Below are 20,173 nucleotides of genomic sequence, written 5' to 3'. Positions count from 1 at the left end.
CTGTCTGTCTATCTGTCTGCCTGTCTATCTGTCTGTCTGTCTGTCTCTCTGTCTGTCTGCCTGACTATCTGTCTGTCTGTCTGTCTGTCTGTCTGTCTGTCTGTCTGTCTGTGTGTCTGTATGTCTGTCTGCCTGCCTGCCTGCCTGCCTGCCTGTCTGTCTATCTGTCTAGCTGTGTGTCCGTCTGTCTGTCTGTCTGTCTGCCTATCTATCTGTCTGCCTGCCAGTCTATCTGTGTGTCTGTCTGTCTGTCTGTCTGCCTGTCTGTCTATCTGTGTGTCTGTCTGTCTGTCTGTCTGTGTCTCTGTCTGTCTGTCTGCCTGCCTGCCTGTCTGTCTGTCTATCTGTCTGTCTGTCTGTCTGTCTGTCTGTCTGTCTGTCTGTCTGTCTGCTTGTCTATCTGTCTGTCTATCTGTCTGCCTGTCTGTCTGTCTGTCTCGTTAGAAAACAGGCTTGCACATGAACACAGCACACACACACACACACACACACACACACACACACACACACACACACACACACACACACACACACACACACACACACACACACACACACACACCTACACACACACACACACACACACACACACACACACACACACACACACACACACACACACACACACACACACACACACACACACACACACACACACACACACACACGTTTACAGCTATCTTAGTGAGGACATTTATTGACATAATGCATTCTCTGGCCGAGCCCTAACCCTAACCTTAACCATCAAAACTACAAATGTTGACAAATTGTGATATTGTAAGTCGCTTTCGACAAAAGCGTCTGCTAAATGACGTAATGTAATGTAATGTAAATGCCTATAACCCTTACCCTAGCCTAAACCCAATTCTAATTTAACTCTGTGTGTGAGAAAGTGACGACCGGCCAAAATGTCCTCACTTCCCAGGTATAAAACTCTAATTGGTTCTCATTAAGACATACATGCACACACATGCTCACACACGCGTGCACGCACTCACATCCATACACACACACGCACGCACGCACACACACACACACACACACACACACACACACACACACACACACACACACACACACACACACACACACACACACACACACACACACACACACACACACACACACACACACACACACAGCTTACCGATGCTGACAAATGAAAACCACCTCTCTTTTTCATATTTTGGAAATTATACAATGGTGTTTTTAACATGTTGCAAATACCCAAGGGTTATGAAACTCATTCATCACATAAATGACCCTGTAATCTTTTGATCCAAATAAGAAAAACAGCAAAGCTGCAGTTAGGTTTTCTTCTGTGACAGCTGTATTATTGTGTTTGACAGCACTTTAAAGGAAACCTCTAAAGTCGTCACTTCCAAGCTGTCACTCACAGGCTAGCATAGCTTCCTGGTCATTCATTATCTCAGCCTGAAGCAGCGCAACACCTTCCCTCACAGGGGAAATCAATCTCTCGGCTCTTATGTCATGTCTCTTTTAGTGATGATCCATCGCTGTCAAGGAGGCCAGCAAGTATTGCCTAGTTTAGCAATTAAGGGTTTGGAAACTGAATTACCTCGAGTCTGTCAGAGAAATTAACTTTTCTGTAGTTAATTAGTGACTGAGTGACGAGTGACCAAGAATGAGGAAGTCAGTTATTTTCTGTCAGCTGGATGTGTACCAGTGATGGACTTTATCTTTAATGAAAATTGTCTAAAGTAAATCCAGGATTTGCAATAAGTTCATATTTTAAGAAATTGCTCTAGTGAAGCTTCTCAGTGGCCATTGACCAACCTAGTATATACCGAGTATAGTATCAGATAGGTACCATCAAACTGCCATGTGCTGTGCATTCCACGAGTTACTTTGTGATTAAGTGATGTCATGATTTAAACTGCCATGTGCACTGCATTCCACGAGTTACTTTGTGATTAAGTGATGTCATGATTTAAACTGCCATGTGCACTGCATTCCACGAGTTACTTTGTGATTAAGTGATGTCATGATTTAAACTGCCATGTGCACTGCATTCCACAAGTTACTTTGTGATTAAGTGATGTCATGATTTAAACTGCCATGTGCACTGCATTCCACGAGTTACTTTGTGATTATTAAGTGATGCCATGATTTAAACTGCCATGTGCAGTGCATTCCACGAGTTACTTTGTGATTAAGTGATGTCATGATTTAATGAGTTAATTCATGACATCACTGATGATGTCATCAGTGGGATTTATGACATCACTGATCATGTCATCAGTGGGACAGACAGACAGACAGACAGACAGACAGACAGAGCCCCAGCTCCCATTTATATACTCATGATGATGATAGATAGATGTCATGATTTAAACTGCCATATGCAGTGCATTCCACAAGTTACTTTGTTAAGTGATGTAATGATTTTTGGAGACACCCAATCCTGACATTATGTCAATGTTTTGTTTCACGCAGAAGTATATTTCAGCCTTACGTTGAAAACTCAGCCTAAGTCTAAACCAAGCCTTTTTTTCTGGACAACATTAAATGTTTTGGGGTGATTCTCCCCCCTCCCCCCAGTTAGGTGTGCCTAATGGCTGAAACATACTTCTGCGTCCGCCTCGTCTTGGAGCCTTGCCGGTGGCAGCTGGTCTTACAGTATACACTCGAACGTCAGTTTGACGAGGGGTCGAAGGGGAGTCCCCAGCAAAATTAGTAAATTGTGTGATTTCACTAGGATTTCAATGACTAGAAGTTGTTAGCCCAAGGAGAGAATGTAGTGCATATACATGGTTTTGGTAGCTTTCACTCTCCTGTTATCTCCCCATCTATATTATATTATACTCGTGCTGTTCGCGTCAGCTGCTTCGAGTCGCATTTTCGAGGAGCTGCACACACGCTGCCCCAGCAGGCTCGCCGGCTGCGGCGCACCCAATTCGGCGAGGGGTTTGACGTGGAAGTATGTCACAGCCTTAAGATGCATGTAAAGCAGGGTAACGCTGAAAAAGAGCATTTGTGCTCATCAAAGAAGAAGAAGGGGGAAAAGACGCGAAAGATGGAAATATTTTTGAAACAGCGGTCAGTCGTTTTATGGAGAGAAGTATATTATTGATGCCAAAGTATTCTGCTTACGGTAAATTCAATGAACGTGATAGTTGAGTCTTTTAAGAGAAAGAGTAAACTGTGGCTGCTGTTGAACAGCAGTGGAAAGCCAGTGGCGGTGGGAGTGTCTCAGTGTGGGTGCTGCTGGGCGCTGAGGTGGAGAGAGGGCGAGAAAAGCAGCCACTGTGCAGCGGCCGGGCGACAGGGTGTGACAGGATGAGCAGGAAGACTGCAGGGCGCACAACTGCCAATCCTTCACTTTCTCTCTCTCTCTCTCCCTCTTTCTCTCTCACACACACACACACGTACACGTACACACACACACACACACAGATCGACTACTAAATAGGCTACTAAACTTGCACACACATGCACACTTGGCGCAGACATATTTCAAAGATATTAGCATGTGCACATCTCATATTTTGCATGCACAGACACAGACACCCACATATTGATCTGACTATGTAAATACTATACTTGCACGCGCGCGTGCACGCACACACACACACACACACACACACACACACAAACAAACAATGCAAATAGTATACTTGCACACAGGCACACACACATGCTTGCATGTAATGTATATCTATCTATCTATCTATATTTGGTAATGTGGACTCTGTCTGTCTATTTGTTTGTTTTAAGAGTTTTGGCCGGCCACAGCTATGCCGTTTTACGTCCGATCAGGCTGAAACTCTCAGGAAGTGTAAAGATCACCCGTATAGGTGACCTGACGGAGCCAGATTTTTAATAAGGGCAGATGAATTGCCCTAAGCCTGATTGCCCTAAGGCTGAGGCTATAGTGCAGTGATGATGTCTGTCTGTTCAGTGATGAGGAGACGGTTACAGAATACAACGGGAGACCGATTGGGTTTTACAGAATGTAGGGAAACAGTGGATGGATAAATCCAGAAGGAGGCAGTAATGCAACATAAGGGATGCCAACTGCCATAAAACACCACAAAAGAAGTAGGTAGAATCGGGGAGGAACCAGATGGAGATGATGGCTTCCGCCCCTGGGCTGTGCGGGTGACCTGACAGAGCCCCATTTTTTAATTAGGTGATTGCCCTAATTGTCATCAGTGATGTCATCCGTGATGATGTCATCAGTGATGCTAGAGCAGGCGAGGCCGCAACACGCAGTGGTCATCAGTGATGTCATAAGAGCAAGTGAGCACCACAGCAGGCGACCTGCAGGGTTGGTGAGGGAGCAAGTGAGCCCGCACAGCAGCGGCCGAGCTGCGTATGCAAGCTGCAGGGCAGCTTGGCGAGCTGCAGGGCGGGCGAGCCTAGGAATCGAGCGTGCGTAGATCGAGCATGTGCAGTGCGCAAGATGCCTAGTATTGTACATACACAGATACACCTGTGTAAAGTTTGATTTCCATTACTCTAGACAGACCAGAGGTTCTCAAACCTTTCCACATTAAGGCCCCCTATAAACTGATAATTTAAAAAATAGACCACGGCCCCCATTTGATAAGATTTTGTCCCAGGGTCCCCCATCTGATAAGATTTTTGCTTTTTATTACAGAAAGTGTATGAAACCCATGACCAAAATAGCCATACATTATTGCATTTGGCCTATTTATGGATAGAATTATAGTTCAAATAAATTATCCCTCTTTTTTCTCAGGACCCCCTGGAACCACCTCAAGGACCCCTGGTGGTCTGTTACATTACATTATATTTTATTAAATGGTAGAATGGTAAATGGCCTGCATTTATATAGCGCTTTTATCCAAAGCGCTTTACAGTCAGTAGGTACATTCACCCATTCACACTCCGATGGCGGCAGGTTACCACGCAGGGTGCTGGCACATCAACGGGAGCAATTTGGGGTTCAGTGTCTTGCCCAAGGACACTTCGACATGCAGACTGGAGGAGCCGGGAATCGAACCACCGACCTCTTTTATCCAAAGCGATTAGTGGACTGAGCTCCTGAGCTACAGCCGCCCCATGTATTACATTACATTACATCAAACGCTTTTGTCCAAAGCGACTTACAATAAGTGAATTTTTGTCAACTTGACATACAGTCATGCGTTTACGCCTTAGAGCCAGTTCAGTTCCGTTCAGTTAAAAGTAACACAGCGATACTTTGAAACATCTGCGGTCTGCACGTGGAAGCGCCTGCTGACAAGACTCAGCAACATGGATGGCACTTTACACTCGGACATCGGAAACTTTTCTTAGGGTCGCGACAAGCTCAGTGAACCGTTCTCAAGCTTATTTGACAATTGTGTCACCGAGCCTGAGGTCAGGCTGCTGTCTGTCTGCACGCACAAAGAAACAACCATCAAAGTGGCAATATCATTATGTTGTACACATGAATGTGTGGTGCTGATGAATGCTACATTAAATTACATTGTTACATTACACTTAAATTAAAGACATTAGGCCAACGTTACACCAGCTGCATTTGTCTAAGACCTGTTTCTCCACTGTATGTCTAGGTACCGTAAATTATCTTTTTTTGTCAGATCTTAAAAGTAAGTAGGAGTTTCAGGTACTGGTTCTATTGTTAGTTATGGAACTTCACGTACATGCACAAAAATGACTGGCATCACTACTACAATGTACTACATACACACCACTCCACACATGCGCACGGCACGCACTTGTGCGCACGTGCACAAGTGCGCACACACACACACACACACACACACGCACGCACACACACACACACGCATGCCTCACTGGTTGTCCTGAGCTCTTCCCTGGGGGGTCACCGTGGTAAGAAGGGAGGGATTTCATGCTTGACCTTCCCCTCACGGCTTTGTGAGCCCCTTCACCCCCGCCTTGATTCTCTTGACCTACTTGGTCATCCTGGAGCAAGCCACTTATAATACCTACATCTCACCCACAAACACGCTCTCTCCCTCAGTCACACACATGCACAGTGCACACACATCTGTCTCACACATCATACATCTGTCTGTGGGTTTCTCCCTCCACAGCGCTCTCTTTTCTCTGATTGTGCCCGATGCAAGAGATAAAGATTTAATCCTGTTTTGGCAAACGTTATTTTTGACCATTCTGGACGGTTCTCTCATTGAATTCTGGGAAATCCATGACCCGGCAAATCCCATCCTATTGTTTTGTTGTTGTTTTAATGTAAATCTCTTGGGATGTCTCATGTGTTTTCACATGTGTGGAGGGCTACAGCGTTCACATCAACTTCCTGTATATGAGGATGGCTTCACATAAATAGCTACAGCATCTATCCAAACAACACATTCTCACTGCCAACTCTTCAAGAGGACCCCCTTGGCATCACTTGTAACACACTAGGTACCCCCTTTTCACCACCAGACCGTAGCCAACAACTTCTGTTACAGTTATGGTTAGACAACAAACAACTTGGTTAAGGCTAGAGAAATGGTTTGGTTATAGGGTTAAATAAGAAAAACGTTAATTGTGGCTTATGGTTTAAATGTACTTTGTATACATGGGGAATCGAACTCGTTCAGACGTTGTGGGACCATAGCATCTATTTCAGACGTTGTGGGACCATGGCATCTATTTCAGAAGTTGTGGGACCGTGGCATCTATTTCAGACGTTGTGGGACCGTGGCATCTATTTCAGACTTTGTGGGACCGTGGCATCTATTTCAGACGTTGTGGGACCATAGCATCTATTTCAGACGTTGTGGGACCATAGCATCTATTTCAGACGTTGTGGGACCATAGCATCTATTTCAGACGTTGTGGGACCACAGCATCTATTTCAGACGTTGTGGGACCATAGCATCTATTTCAGACGTTGTGGGACCATGGCATCTATTTCAGACGTTGTGGGACCATGGCATCTATTTCAGACGTTGTGGGACCATGGCATCTATTTCAGACGTTGTGGGACCGTGGCATCTATTTCAGACGTTGTGGGACCATAGCATCTATTTCAGACGTGGGACCATAGCATCTATTTCAGACGTTGTGGGACCATGGCATCTATTTCAGACGTTGTGGGACTGTGGCATCTATTTCAGACTTTGTGGGACCATGGCATCTATTTCAGACGTTGTGGGACCGTGGCATCTATTTCAGACTTTGTAGGACCGTGGCATCTATTTCAGACGTTGTGGGACCATGGCATCTATTTCAGACGTTGTGGGACCGTAGCATCTATTTCAGACGTTGTGGGACCATAGCATCTATTTCAGACGTTGTGGGACCATGGCATCTATTTCAGACGTTGTGGGACCATATCATCTATTTCAGACGTTGTGGGGCCGTGGCATCTATTTCAGACGTTGTGGGACCATAGCATCTATTTCAGATGTTGTGGGACCGTGGCATCTATTTCAGACATTGTGGGACCATAGCATCTATTTCAGACGTGGGACCGTGGCATCTATTTCAGACGTTGTGGGACCATAGCATCTATTTCAGACGTGGGACCGTGGCATCTATTTCAGATGTTGTGGGACCATGGCATCTATTTCAGACGTTGTGGGACCGTGGCATCTATTTCAGACGTTGTGGGACCGTGGCATCTATTTCAGATGTTGTGGGACCATAGCATCTATTTCAGACATTGTGGGACCATGGTATCTATTTCAGACGTGGGACCATAGCATCTATTTCAGATGTTGTGGGACCGTGGCATCTATTTCAGACGTTGTGGGACCGTGGCATCTATTTCAGATGTTGTGGGACCATGGCATCTATTTCAGACGTTGTGGGACCATAGCATCTATTTCAGACGTTGTGGGACCGTGGCATCTATTTCAGACGTTGTGGGACCGTGGTATCTATTTCAGACGTTGTGGGACCATAGCATCTATTTCAGACGTTGTGGGACTGTGGTATCTATTTCAGACGTTGTGGGACCATAGCATCTATTTCAGACGTTGTGGGACCATAGCATCTATTTCAGACGTTGTGGGACCATGGCATCTATTTCAGACGTTGTGGGACCATAGCATCTATTTCAGATGTTGTGGGACCATGGCATCTATTTCAGACATTGTGGGACCATAGCATCTATTTCAGACGTGGGACCGTGGCATCTATTTCAGATGTTGTGGGACCATAGCATCTATTTCAGACGTTGTGGGAACATAGCATCTATTTCAGACGTGGGACCGTGGCATCTATTTCAGATGTTGTGGGACCATAGCATCTATTTCAGACGTGGGACCGTGGCATCTATTTCAGATGTTGTGGGACCATGGCATCTATTTCAGACGTTGTGGGACCATAGCATCTATTTCAGACGCTGTGGGACCATAGCATCTATTTCAGATGTTGTGGGACCATGGCATCTATTTCAGACGTTGTGGGACCATAGCATCTATTTCAGACGTTGTGGGACCATGACATCTATTTCAGATGTTGTGGGACCATGACATCTATTTCAGATGTTGTGGGACATGGCATCTATTTCAGACGTTGTGGGACCATAGCATCTATTTCAGACGTTGTGGGACCAAGTCAAGTTTATTTATATAGCCCTAATTCACAAGCATGTCTCAGAGGGCTTCACAGAAAGTATGTCTAGCTGATTCTAGCTAACACACAGTAACAAGAATATACAGAATAAAGATAACATTTGAACATTTGAAGAAAGCAGGAGAGTGGAGGAGGGAGGGAGAGGGAGGAGAGGGGGGAGGTGGGGAGAAAATAGGAAATGTGGAGAGGTGGGAGGGCGCAGGGGAAGGAGAGCAGTGGGAATGTGAGAGAGGGGAGAGGACAGAGAGGAGGAGAGAAACAGAGAAGGAGAGGTGGAAGGGTACAGGGGAGGTAGAGTAGAGGTAGGGTCTAGGGTGGAGGGAGGGAGGGAGGAGGTGGCATCCATACCATAGCATCTATTTCAGACATTGTGGGACCATAGCATCTATTTCAGACGTTGTGGGACTGTGGCATCTATTTCAGACGTTGTGGGACCGTGGTATCTATTTCAGACGTTGTGGGACCATAGCATCTATTTCAGACGTTGTGGGACCATAGCATCTATTTCAGACGTTGTGGGACCATAGCATCTATTTCAGACGTTGTGGGACCATAGCATCTATTTCAGACGTTGTGGGACCGTGGCATCTATTTCAGACGTTGTGGGACCGTGGCATCTATTTCATACGTTGTGGGACCATAGCATCTATTTCAGACGTTGTGGGACCATAGCATCTATTTCAGACGTTGTGGGAGTGATGAAAAAAGGGGTACCCAGTGTGATAAAAAGTGGCAGCAAGCGGTCCTGACCAAACGTCCGTATTTGAGTTAGTTGGGAGGGAGAACGGTTTGATCCAAATGGCTATTGATGGAAGGCAGACGGGAGATAATCACCTGAAAGTATTCAATCTAAAACTGCATTACTTCACTGGAGGTTCGAAATATTCAACCAACGATTGGTTCTCTGAGGAAAACTACAGTAGGCCTAAATGACATGATTTCATTCAGCGTCAGGCATTTTAGTCTGATGAAACGGCGATGAGACAGCGTTAAAGGGATAGTTCACATTTCTTAAAGTCTAGCCCTATTTGCTACTTACCAATGATGATGGTGATTGGAGTTCTTTCTCAGCACAATCAATCCTGAAGGTCCTCATAGTAGCCCTGGAAAGTTGGGGGGGGGGGGGTAACGAATGCAAGGTCAATGGGTCATGCTCCTGACTGAAGCTCACTGAACTGTACTTTGTGTGACTGTGGATGAAATTTGAGTGAGCCTGCAGTCAGCTTATACATACAGACACGTGTGTGCACAGTGCAGCCTCTTTGTGCCAACGCTCTGGGGATTCCCCTCCTGTCACTCATCCTTCCCAAGGAAACTATCAAGTTATGTTCAGTTATTTTACTTATTATTAAGGCTCCTTGAGCCGTCCTCCCCCTCCCTCACCCCCGTCAGAGGAGGCGAGCGCGTCAGCGGCACCCAGATCGAGTCCCCGTTTCACCTTCAGCGAGCAGCACTTAAGGCCTCCTGTCTCACACACACTGCAGCTCCACCGGTAGCTGGGAACCATTTTCTACTCAGATGAGCACAAACAAAGACATGCATGTGCGGGAGCAAGGACGGAGAGAGGGAGGGAGGGAGGGGGAGGCCCGTCGGTGTGTTTGGTAAACAGCGAGAAAGCCGAAGGGAGCGCACATTCTGGAGGAGAGGGAATGCAAGAAGGGGGGACAGGAGGGGACGGTAGGCTATTCTGCAAAGTGGTGGGTGAAGCGGGAGCCTATCGGAAGCCTGTACACTGGTGGGTGAAGGAAATTGCTGGGGCTCTATCATGATCCGCAGATGGGCTGATCACAAAGGAAGACCACGGCACACCTGGCACTGAACAAACACACATGTATACACACACCTGGCACTGAACAAACACACATGTATACACACAGCTGGAGATGCACATACAATACGGCATGCATGCCCCCCATACCAACACATACACACACAGGCCAAACACTGCATGTCAAGCATGTTCACGAGATGGCAGAAAGTGCAGACAGAGGCTGTGCAAAAGTCAGAGATCACCCTTTTGTTTATATTTGCAGTCAGTCGGCCATTCAGCACAGATTGTTTTTTTGTTTTTTATACAATAATGCAAGAACCATATATTTAACAGAATTATTACACAAACACTCCAATAGGCCTATTAAATATACTATCAAATGTATCAGTATTTCATTTTGTAATTTCTTTACTTTGTGCATCCACTGCCACTTTAAGTCTTCCTTCCTTCCAACAAAAGTCGTTGGCAAAAGTGTCTGACATTATGTTGCGATACTGACATTCACAAAAACAAACTATCCAGAGTTTCCAAAACTGGAGTTCAAAAAATTATTGCAAGATATAAAGAAAACGGGACCACCGAAATCTATCACCATCAGATAGACAGAACCTTAAGCTTTCATCTTTGAGAGGGTGACAAAATTAAGCTCCACTCTCACTTCAGCTCTGAAAAAGTCTCCTGAAAAGAATGGAAGCTATAATAAAGGCAAAGGGTGCACACATACTGAAAAATGTGCTATTATATTTAGTTACGGAGGCCTTTGTGTTAAATATATGTTTCCTACATTTTTTCTGACACAAATAATAAATAACGAGCACTTAATGGCTGTTTTGACTGGGGGGGGGGGGGTAAACAAAAGGGTGGTCTCTGAATTGTAAATACAGCCCAAACAGTGGGTCTGCTGCTGCCACAACACGCGCACACCAGAGGCAGCGATCCCTTAATGACTCTGTAAGCCCTCTCATGAGTTTTACCCCGAGCCGTGCCCCATTGTGAAGATATGAGGGTCCAAGCCAAAGATGACAAAGTCCTCATATCAAAGCCCACACACTCCCAGTTGACCCAGCGCTTCACCCTGAGCCGCTTGTTTTATTTCAGCCCTAATAACTCTCCCAATTAAAGGCCTTTCCTATGATTTCTCTCCCCTCCGCTCGCCTGTAAAAGGCCTGGCTTTCAAAGTGCTAATAAAATAAAGCGCAGGGGCCCCATTTCTTTATTTGTGTGTGTGTGTGTGTGTGTGTGAAGAGTGTGTGGGAGAGCGAGGCAGGGAAAGGAGGGGGTGGACTGCTTTTAGGTTCAGAGGGGGGTAAAAGAAACAGAGGTCAATGCAAAACAAAGGAGCGTGAGACCTGGGGGTCAAGCTGCCTGGTGTCCACAGTCACCGGGCCCGGCGTTGTTGCAGGGCGAACGGCCCCGCTTGTATAATCGCCGGGGTACGTTTTGTCCACGAGTGTAGGATAGAATATATCACGGCGCTGACAGACGAACAATAGATCACGTTTTGTGGAAGTCCGAGTGGAGCCTTTCGCAGCTCTTTTGAGTCGGCCCGGTACATCTGGAGCAGCAAAGATTAACCCTGCATTCACTGGCCGCACGTACGGATGACCCTGCTGCCCCCGGGCTGCAGCCTCAACAATATCGCTTATGGGTTAATATGGGACTCAGAGACACCCTACACTGCTGGCATCAGTGATCCATCCACTTAGAAAGGAATGGGAAACAATCAATCCATGCACCAATGCTGTGTGATATCTGGGGATTAGCCACAATTGGCTAGCTTCTGCTGGAGTCCCCCCCCCCCCCTTCCTCTCAATGTCATTTTAAACAGTGGTCCTCAATGTGGGGTCCAGGGACCACCAGGGGTCCTTGAGGAGGTTCCAGGCGGGCCCTTGGCAAATTGATGAATTGCTAAACTTGCTAAATTGCTCAACTTCACCATTATGTCATAATGTTTATACAATTAGAGAATGTAGAAGAAATGTCGACTATTTTGATCATAGTTTGGCCGTTACCTCTCTCTGCCTGCAATAGAAAAGACAAAATTGAGAGAAAATCATATCTAACAAAACAAATATTTGGGTATGTGGCCCTAATGAAAACAGTACAGTTCAGCAGGATTGACACCACTCACTCATAGGATGAAAGAAAAACACTGCTCATCAAATGTTTGGATGCTATTTGAAGCTGGCCGTGCCTCTCACTTTGCCTTGATATGATGATCAACATGCGGCGGTGGAGCTTCATGAGTGGGACTATAAAAGCATATAGCTCACTGCAGCTATGTAACTATCACAGCCTCTATAGGTCTGCAGGTTCCTATGTTGGCTGCCACTCAAATCCTAAACATATTCTGAATATCGATGTTTGAATAACTTACAACCTCTTGACTAAAAACATCAGTGCTGAGTAACACCCAAGGGGAGAAGCAATAACATAATATGATAATATGATAATAGCTTCAGGCTGCGTGTGAGATATAAACATAATCATATAGTGTGTTCAGCACTCCAGGGGGGCTCAGCGATGGTAATCCTCCTTGAGACGGAGTGCTGAAGAATGAAAAAGAACAACCAGGCGGATGGTGAACGGGGGTGGATGGAAAGGTTATGGAGGGAAAGTCATGTGCAAAGGTTGGACCGAGAGCCCCAGAGAGGGAGCATTTTTGGGGGGGAACCAAGAGGGGAGGGGGTATGGAGCACGTTCTGCCCCGTACACACTGGAGGATATATTCTGAGAGAGATTGTTGAGACAAGTTGAATGAGAATTGATAAGAGGTCAAAAGAAGTTTACAAGGAGAAAGTCATTCAAGGGTTGACTAGCCAAAGCTTGCAAAGTGGGTCATAACTTGCACAGAAAATGTTGTGATTGACAGGGAGCGGAGTGGAGGTGGGGGGCGTGTGTGGGAGGTGAGGGGGAGAGGAATGAGGCACGGGTTCAAAGCTATGAGAGCAGGAGTGGGAAGATCACAGAGGTTGAGCAAAAAAGTTGAGAGGGAGTTGATAGAGGGTAGAAGGAGCAGAGAAAGAAGGCCTTGAAAGAGCCTTATCTGTGAGCCATCTGTCTTGACATGCACACTCCTCTGGTTAGTGCCCTGGAGGGGAGGTTAGGGGAGGGGAGCTGCATGTGTGTCAGCGGCTGACTGTGGATCCTCCGCAGGGCTTAGGGCTAAGGCCTTGGCCTGTGCACTCTGGCCCAAAAACCAGCATAACCAGCCCCATGCCTCAACACCCCAAGCCAAACTCCCATGACTTACTGGCTGCTGTCATGTGGTTGAACAAACTGTGTAGCGAAAAAAGAAAACACATGAACAAAAAGGCAGTGAAGATACAGATGTTATTTTCTTTGACAATTCACTTGACAACTTTTTTGAGTTTAGTGATTTGTTACCCTTGCGTTAATGGTGTCTCATTGCTCTCTGGTCATTTGGAAGTTGGACGTGATCACCAGATTTGCAGTGGGACTTTCTGGGACAGTGGGACTTTCTGGGACAGTGGGACTTTCTGGGACAGTGGGACTTTCGAATAATTTGTGTTGGGGTGGGGTGGGGGTAATGAACATTACCTGATGAATAACCTTTCTATAATGCCAATGTAATATAACCAGATACATAGTTGACACTAAAGCCCTTGAAAATGATTTTGATGATCATCTTAAATGCTTTTAAAGAAACCTTTTTCAGCAGTTGCCAGAAATCTGTCACTGGCCTGACATGACATTCTAAAGATAATTGTGCCCACATAATTATGGCTAAAATAACATTGCAAATTACTTTACTACATATTGTTTTACATTATTAGACTCCTCTCTCAATAATGTGAAGAGAAGAACTGCACTATTTGCATTGCATCAACATTTTGAGTTGAATATTTTCAGCCACTACAGAAATTCTCTGAAATGGAACGTTTCGTTATGCCTTATACCATTATTACTCGTAGAAACTACAGTATATGATTACCCACTATTTATTATGCAACCTGAATTCTGCCATGTTTACATCTATTTAAAAATAACATAATATTCAGTGGATGATAAGAAAAGCTGTTACAGCAATTTATAGTTCACACAATTTCAACATTCTAATTTGTCTCTAACTTGAGTTTTGGTCATGATGGAGATAGGTACTTAAAATACCTCTGTACAATAATTATAAGATGTTCAGGTGTTTACTGTGCTTCAAAAGTTATATAATAGATCAAATTGAAAATTCCAATGCTCAGAATAATAGTTCAGCTGTCATCCAATAGCAATAATTAACCATGGAATCAAATTGTGAGGTCCTTGCCTTTCCCACCCTTATCACCCACCACAGCAAAAACCCATCAATCCAAGATGTTTAGCATCAAAACCAGCCTCCTAAGATGTTTTACTTGACTTGCTCGTACGGCACACCTGGGAGATTTGCCATAATGAATACCTGATGTGGCAAACCAGTTAATTCCCCCTATAAAATAACTCCCTTCCTCCTTCCTGTGGGCCCCGGCTGTTGTTTATCAAGCGAGGTAACGTCCTGTCATGTGACCCCCCCCCCCCTCCCAGCAACCCACCTGTGTGGACTTTTCACTTAATCCCCCCAGCCCCCCCTCCCTTTTTTTGCTGTGCTTTGAATACTTAGACTACTGAGTGTAACTAATTCTCCCATACAAGGATATTGTCTTCTCCCTATCTCTGCTTTTGTCCTTCCCTTTCAAGCCGTCTATTCACTGATTTCATTAGTTGGTGGTGTGGTGTGTGTGTGTGTGTGTGTGTGTGTGTGTGTGTGTGTGTGTGTGTGAGAGAGAGAGAGAGAGAGAGAGAGAGAGAGAGAGAGAGAGAGAGAGAGAGAGAGAGAGAGAGAGAGAGAGAGAGAGAGAGAGAGGGAAACTTTCCAATTAAAAGCCTTAATAGCCTATTACCATCACCTTAAATCCAACTCTTGTCTTTTCTCACATCATGAAACCAGCTACAGATTAATCACCAGATCAGTGTGGGAGCTTTTAAACCCCATTTTGTGGTTATTAAAGCATAATGATGACAGATTTTGAACTTTGAATTTTAAAGGACTATCCTAATTAACACTGAAGATTACGAGGGAAAAATGTGCTATGACACTTTTGACATTTCCCTTAATGACGGACCATTACAACTGTGCAATGCCATCAGGTTTAGCATTAAAGACACATAAACTTAACGATTGTTGTTCCTAGCGGGGGTTTGATTTAAATGTGTTTAACAGGCTGCCCTCCCTACACACATGCTGCACAGATCCTGCAGCTGACCAGGGGGCCAGCCGAGGAAGCCAGTCCCCTGGGACGACCAAACCAGCCTTTCTCAGACACCCATTTGTTGTACTCCCCCCCCCCTCATGGATGACCCTGCAACCAGGAGGGGTCAGCTGCGCAGAAGGAGTCCCCCCCCCCCACCCGGGCCGGTGCCGCAGCGTAAATCAGCGGCTGTCCCATCGCGGGAACCCTGCCCTGCCCGGGGTCCCAGCCCGTCCTGGCACCATCCGTCCTGCGGCTCTGACGCAGGAGCAGTGCTGCCAAGGTGGGATCCCACTGACCTGCTGCACTGACCAGGGCCACACAGGCCAGTACTGACCCACAGACAGATCCATCACTGATGGAGACTGAACTTGGAAGACGAGGCCTGGTGCCTATCTACTATAGCTGTGTGTGTATGTGGGGTGCTGACTAGTGGGGTTGTCCACATGAGTTATTGGAGACTTTTGTTAGGTTTAGTGTTAGTTTTATCATTTCCAAATCAACTCCGTTTATAAATGTATCAGAATTATTTTTTGGGGAAAAAATGCATTTTTCCCTCAGCTGACTGCCATTTCTTCTCAAGCACACTTTCTACAAAGCCACTAGTCAGTCTAGTTTCTTAACACACAAGTGACAATTAGCAGTGTATGGAGTACAAACGTCTTGGGCTTTTGAACTGGACAGAGAAAGAAGTTAAGACCTGGTCACTGTGCTCTACCTCCTTTAATTGCCCCGACACAAATGCATAACAATTCTGAATCAACTCTGACACACAGGTTGCATTACAATTCCACCTGTGTGCAACGCCTGCCATAACAAGTCACAACCTATTAGGACGCCCAAACCAAGCCTGTCATTTTGCTGTAACTGCCACAGACAGAATAGTGTGATGTACAGCCAGTACATGTAAAACAGTCCAGAGTTTAAGTCCCTGCACTCCTCCTTATCGCGGCAGACGACTTGATGTCTTCTCCCTCTCCATCACAACAGCACCTGGCTGGAACTATGACACGTAAATCTCATGGGCAGAGACATTCTGCACCTCCCCAGGCAGAGACAGTCTGCACCTCCCCAGGCAGAGACAGTCTGCACCTCCCCAGGCAGTATGGCCAGCTTATTGCCTTCTTCTTAGCCTCTGCCTTGCTTCATGCACCCTGTGTATTCCCCCCACCCCGCCCCGCCCCGCCTTAGGCCTGGCTCTAATGGGACATGCAGGGGTCATAAAATGGTTGTGTTTCTGTTTTCCTTTTCCAAACCAGTGACACCAGTTGTTCCCCCTCCTCACTGGTGCCTTTTGTGAGGCCTGACAGGCTGTCCATTCCAATGGGAGAATGATTGCAGAAGTTGACGTGCATTACCTTGAGGTGACACCACATTCCACCAAGGCCCGTCTTTATGAGACAACTATAACTTTGAATAGCGTTGCAGCAAAGCGTTAAACGTTTATTTAGGCGCTCGGTGGTGTTACCGACACACTCATCCCTGTAAATGTGCTGCATCCAATTTTGAAATATCTTTTTAAACATAATATGTTTAAAAAGATATTGGGATAAAGGAGGGGTTAGTCCCTGTTTGTTAAGAATCCCACCAACAGTTTTTGACATATTATATTCTTTGTCTCTTTACTCTTATGGGCCTGAGAGGGGCAGTCGCCGGGGTTGAGGGCAGGACAAGGAGACCTTCACAGTGACACACACAACCCCAAGACAAAAATAGACAACCACCCACATACACATACATGCACAGTAGCCTACAGTACACACAGAGTTACAGTCAGTGTGTGTCATTCTGGGAACAAGCGTAAACTACCAAACATGTTGTACTTTTGTCCTCTGGTCTGCTCAGCAAATCACAGTCAAGAGGAAACGAGGCCCTGGTTCATGCAATACCAAAATAATGGAGCCATTATTCACTGACAGATATTCTTTTAATAACAAAAGACTTATGTCAGCCTTGTTTTCATGGTAGGACTGAGTATCGGTACTCAATACCTTTAAGTAGCGACCAAAATAACCCAGTACCAAGTAGTATCGATCATTCGATACTGCATTCGATCCTTTTTGTATACAGATCTAGAAAAAAACACTATTTGTATGGTTTTGCCCACAGCCAATCACCGCAAATGTTCTTCAATTTAATGCCACGTGTGATTGGCAGCAGCTACAATCCATACAGTCTGTGGTGGTGAAGTCAATGGCAGTGTATGTGACAGAGTTGGCAGTTGGCAAAAGGTATAGAATGAAGTACTCTGTCTCGGTATCACTTTAGGTACTGGTATCGTAATCTTTTAAACGATACCCAGCCCTAAAGGTGACCAGTTTTGTTTTCTACACAGGTCAAGAAGGAGTTATTTGATCAACTACCACACACTACTACACACCAATAATTGATCTTAAACTAATAATTATACTATTAAGTTACCAGGCAGTTACCATAAGATGATTCAATTTAAGCCCAAGGCAAACCTTTCCCTGTTCTCAATCTATCTCGGATTATCCCTGATGAATAACTTGTCAAACATCAGCATTTTTAAGTAGGACTAGAAGTATGACCATAAAAAGCAAACGAGAAAACAGTGGAATATTGATTAGCAATCTTATTGGGAATAATGAAGACATCTTGTATTCAGTAACCCTGCAGCAGCTCATTGTTTGTCATAACATTTGCCCATACTGCCCTCATGTGGTGAGCCAGTGATCCTGATATTATCCTCAGAGGTGCAGGCAATACATCAGGAAACATTGACTGTCAAGCATGGTTACAGTAAATGTAATTTTGCAATGCAATTTGTGGTGATGTGATGTCTTACTCTAAACAGAATTTTTTATCCAAATCGTGAAGCATATAAGTTCCATGATAGTGTAATACTATTTACCAGGATATTTTGGCACAGATGGCATACATGATGCAAGTAGTGACTGATTACTATTAAATACTAACAGAAAAAAAATACAAGTTTGAAAATTAATTTCCTGCCATTCTAAAATATTTAAAAATGCACTAACATTGTATGAACTTTTTATTACTCGAGTATGTACATTAGGATTAGACTGTTGTGATGTGATGTCATTCAGCCTTAACCATCAATATCTGCTCATTTTCTCACTCACCTCATGTCATCTGCTCTCCCTGCACTGTGGGCAGCATGCTCTCTCTCCACATCTCTCTCTTTATGGTGAACGCAACAGAGTGAACATGAAAGAAATATCATCAGTAAACAAGTGGCCTTCGTGCTATGATGTTCAGGAATGGATTACTAACCATTTCTGATCTAAATGGCAATGATTATTATAACAAGAAACATTGACTCATCTCTTGTACTACTGTATACTTCTAACATCTGAGTGGTACTTTAAGTGGTACTCAGACAACTTTAAAATATTGTTTCCATTTTACCCTGGTATTGAAAATGGTATCGCATATCAATATTTTCCTGGGTATCATCGAAGTTAGAAGTTCCAGTATTGTAACAACCCTTTTGTAAAGACAACAATTCACCTGCCTGGTTAAATGGGTTCCTAACTGGGTCCCCCGTGGACATTATCCTTCGGACACTTAAAGGACTTTTACTCGACATCTTACATGGACATTATCTCTCTCCCCCATTACAGTATATATCACTTAAAGGACTTTACTGGACTTTTTGCATGGACATTTATATAAAACCCATTATACTGTGTCACTTTAAACTATTAATTTGAGATTGTTCTATTTGCTCCATCTCCTGCTATAGACCCTTTTCACGGGGGCCATTTTGTATCGAAAAGACAGAATAAACACAGGTGCAAGCAAAACACTAATGAGGGTTTCCAAATTCAATGCCAACCTTGAGCGCAAATAAAAACGGGAGCTGCTAATCAGTGTGCAGACAATTCCTTTATTTTTTGATTTCACCTGTTTGTCCTGCACCTGATGCCCAATGTGGTTTTGGATGTGCGGACAGTTTTCCTACTTTGGTTTCCAAATTCCAATCATGGAAGTTGGAAACCCTCATTAGTGTTTTGCTGCCAAATTTCCTACATTATTACTGGGCGGCGAATATCCAAAAGCTATCCTACTGGGTCTCTAGTCCTCATGAAGAGAACGAGCCAGCGTGGGTTCAACTAGAACGAAAGAGTGCCTCTCCCGTGTCTCTTTCAGCATTACTGTTTGCTCCTCTGCCCCTTAGTAAGCATAGACACACGAATAACCCGATGGTGACTGGCTCACTGAAGATTTGGTCACAGTTTAGGATTCATTTTAAACAGAAACAGGCCCTGCCCTCTATACCCATCACAGCCAACCCTCTCTTCCCTGCCTCCCTTTTGGATACAACTTATAAGACTTGGTCGAGGAAAGGGCTGACTTGTGTTAAAGATTTATTTAAAGATGGCATCTTTGCTTCCTTCCAGAGGTTAAAGAGGGATTATGACATTCCAGAAACACATTTTTTTAAATATCTTCAGGTCCGTAGCTTTGTCAAAAAACACTTTCCCTGCTTCCCATCTTCTCCACCTGATAGCTGGATAGAAGAGTGTATATGTTTCAATCTAGGCAGAGGCCTTATATCCAGATTATATAGTATGATTCAAATGGTAGCTTCGCCCACCCTCGATCATCTGAAAGAGTTATGGGA

This window comes from Poromitra crassiceps, assembly GCF_964638095.1.
Source record: "Poromitra crassiceps genome assembly, chromosome: 1".
NCBI classification, from domain to species: domain Eukaryota; kingdom Metazoa; phylum Chordata; class Actinopteri; order Beryciformes; family Melamphaidae; genus Poromitra; species Poromitra crassiceps.
Note: the sequence above shows the minus strand (reverse complement) of the source record.